Consider the following 3670-nt stretch of genomic DNA (forward strand, 5'->3'; position numbering starts at 1 on the left):
GGCTCCCGGAACCCCTGGGCTGCCTGTTCTGGTTTGGCACTGTCTGGGGATGGCTCTGTCTGCCCCACTAGACTGTGAGCCCCAGGAGGGTAGAGCCAGGACTGTCTCAGTCACCACTGTGTTCCTCCCACATGACTGGGCACTGAAAATACACTTGGTGAAAAGATGATGACTGGGGGCAGGGGTTTTGTGTGTCTGTAAAGCCCACTCAGGTCCCCAGGGCCAAATTCTGCACTGCGGCCATGCACCTGGGGCCCTGCCCTGGTCTCCCTGTCTCCTCTCTCTCTCTCTCTCCCTCCAGAAACGCCCTCTCATCCCTCTTCACCCATCCCAGGCCCGCTTGCCCTTCTCTGACCCAACTCAGATGGCACTTAAGAGTCTGAGTTGCACTTTCGGAGCGACTTGTTATTCTTCAGAACCTTGGAACTGCCTTCTGGACCTGCGATCAATCCCTCCTTCCTTCCATCGTTCCAGGTTGTGGAACTCCTACAACATACCACGCACTGTCCTAGGCCCCGGGGAAACAGCCGTGGACACATAACACACAGAGACAGACAATACCACCGAGCTCAGGCAACTCACATTACTGCGGGGTCTTAAAAATCTTAGAATTTTAGCACTCAGGTACACAGAAACAGAGAAGAGACCTTTAGATGGTTTCAGAATCTTCTAACAATTCTGAAGAGACCTTCCTCCTGCTTCGGCCTTGTCTCCTATGGTCTGTGCCCCACTCAGAGCCCAGAAGGATCCTGTTCAATCTTCAGTTAGATTCTGTCCTGCGTCTGCTCAAGCCTCCTGTGGCTCAAGACTCACTCAAAGGAAAAGCCAAAGTCTTCGCTGGGACCCCCAAGGCTCCACGTGATCCCCCCACCCTCTCCCACTTGTCCGCTCAGCTGCAGCCACGTGGGCCACCAAACACCATTCTCCAAATACACCCAGGAGACCCCAGCTGTGGCACTGGCTGTCCCCTCTGCCTGGATGCTCTCCTCCAGGTAGCAGCTGCATGCCTTCTCCCCTGGCTTTCAGGTCTTTGCTCAAATATCACCTATCCAGTGATCCCTTCCTTTGGCCACCCTACATAAAAATGCCTCTCCCTATCACCCACATACTTCCTATGTCCCATCCCTGGGCTATTTTCCTCCCCTAGTAGTTCTCATGTAGATTTTACTTATCTTGTCTCTTGTTTTGTCTGTTTTGTTCCCTGCTGTACACCCAGAACATGGCTCAGTACCTGACACACAGCAGGTGCTCAATAAATGTGTGTGGAATGAATGACTGACTCCTGTTATTCAGACGGGGAACCTGCGGCACAGAGAGAGGAAGACCAGAGGGAGCGGAACCCAGGTCTCCGCCCCCGGAACCTGGTTCTCACCACGCGCTATCTGGCTGACTCTGGGCCAGGAGGTGCCCAAAAGGACAGAGGACAGAAGCCAGTTTCTCAGAGACCAGCAGGTATGACAGCCAGCTGAGGAGGTGAGGGAATCAGAGTAGAGAGAGAGAGGAATCACCTAGTACCCTGACAAGGTCAGTCTTGGCTTCCCCAGCTGTAAGGACTCAAAACTCCTTCACTGGGGCAAAGTGGATGAAATGATGGTTTTGAAGGATCATAATAATATCAACAATTCTAGCTGCCCTTGATGTGCCAGTTCCTGTTCTAAGCATTTTACCGATCTTAACTCGTTTAATCTTCACATTATGATCACATTTAAAGATGAGGAAACTGAGGCACAGACAGGTGAAGTCACTTGCCCAAGGTCACACAGCTGGGAAGTGGTGGACCTGGGATTTGACCGGGAAGCTGGCTCCAGTGTTGTGATTTTAGCCAATAAACTCTGCTGTCTCTTTTGGGTCCACAAAGACAGTCCAACTTTCAACCCATCTTCAGTGAGATAACCCCTTTCCCTTGCCCTCACTTGACAGGTGCTTTCAAAGCTGAATATGGCACATTAATTAATTAATTCAACTCATTAACTCAACAAACATATATTTATTGAGTGCCCTCCGTGTTCTGGGGACACGGGGTGAACCAGGCAGTGGTTGGGCAGGCCCTCCAGAGGTAGGAAGACAGACAAAATCCCTGCAAACAACTTACAGATAGAGCAGGAAACCATCAGGGAGCGTGAGAGAGAAAAGGTGGTCAGGGGAGGAGAGACAGTTAAGCTGAGACTTTGTCTCTCCATTATCCATAAAACAAGGTAAGTGGATCCACATTCACTTCAGGCTAGACTTCACCTGGCCCGAGCCTCAGTTGCTGCATCTGTAGAATGGGAATGTGACGGATAGAGAAAATGAGTGATGTGTGGAAAAACCTTTGGGGACAAGGGCAGTTCCCACGTGAGTGCAGGTGACACTGAGGGGCTTCTTACCTCCTAGGTTGCAGGCCGAGGGAGCTCCAGGGGGGCAGTTCCAGCCCAGCTCAGCTGCACTGCTGAGGGAAGGAGAAACCAGAAAACCCCAAATCAGCCAATTTCACACACTAGAGCACAATTTCATTTTACCTAAAAAAGTGGCAATGAGGTCAAGGAATCATTTCTCTTGAAATCTCATAAGCTCAGGGACCACCTGAAGCATCTGTGAAGGGAAGGAGTGAAGGGAAGGACGTCATAGCAACCTATAACCATCCCTTCTTTCATAAATGTGTCCAGAAAGGTAAGGCTAGAAGTGACAGAAGGTGTTACCATGACAACCCCTTTCCTAGACACACTTCATCCTGAGAGACAATCCTAAAATGTCCTGTACCTTGGTGGGCCTGGTTCCTAGGGTCACTGGAAGGGGGACTGCCCCCATTACCGTAGTAACCAGGACTTGGCTTTGCTTTTTTCTTACCTCCCTGGGGATGGTCCGGGCCTTGTAACCATAGCGACTACTCCTCAGCAGAGCATCTCCTCTAAATAAAAACACCTGGTTGGTTTGGTCCACAGACCTCCCACTGATGGGAAAGGGGGAGATGGATGGTTACCATGGTAATGCCAACTGGGTGGCTGGGCAGAGGGATCGGGAAAGAGATGTTTCCCTCAGCAGTGTCCTTGGGGCTGGGGTCCTTTCTACCTGAGTGCTAGGTGAGGTTGCCATAGTAACCAATGAGGGTAGGGGTATAAGAACTACCAGGGACTTGGGTTACCTTAGCAACCTCTTCCTGGTGCAGGGCCAGGACAGGTTTGGAGCTCCATAACCACAAAGGTGGAGGGGAGGGGAGGTTAAGGGTGTTCCCGACTGGGAAGAGTTACCATGACAACCGACCTGGGCCAGGAATCAGGATGGGGCCATTGCTGAAACCACCGTTGGTGGTCGCTCTGTCTCTGAAAGAGTGACAGTGATTGTCGAGGAGAATGATGTTTGGGTATGGAGAGGACTAGAGTCTTTCTTTGGGGTGAAGCATGAGGAGGGGGGCAGAAAGCGGCCCCCCCTTAAGTCCCGCGCTTCCCAAAGGCAACCCTCGCGCTGGGCCTGGGTCGCGTTTGCCCTCCTTCGGGCGCGCGCCCCGCCCCGCCCCGCCCCTTCCCCCCCACGCGCGCGCCTTCGGGGTCGACCCGGGTGGGCGAGGCGCGCGTCCGACTTCGTTCCCGTCGCCGGCCCCCCCGGCCCCCACCAAGCGCGCGCGCGAGACTGTTGGCGCGGCCGCGCAGGCGCGCGAGGCACAGCGGGCGCGCGGGCCGGCCCCGGGGCCTCC

The sequence above is a fragment of the Phocoena phocoena genome, chromosome 20 (assembly GCF_963924675.1).
Source record: "Phocoena phocoena chromosome 20, mPhoPho1.1, whole genome shotgun sequence".
Lineage (NCBI taxonomy): Eukaryota > Metazoa > Chordata > Mammalia > Artiodactyla > Phocoenidae > Phocoena > Phocoena phocoena.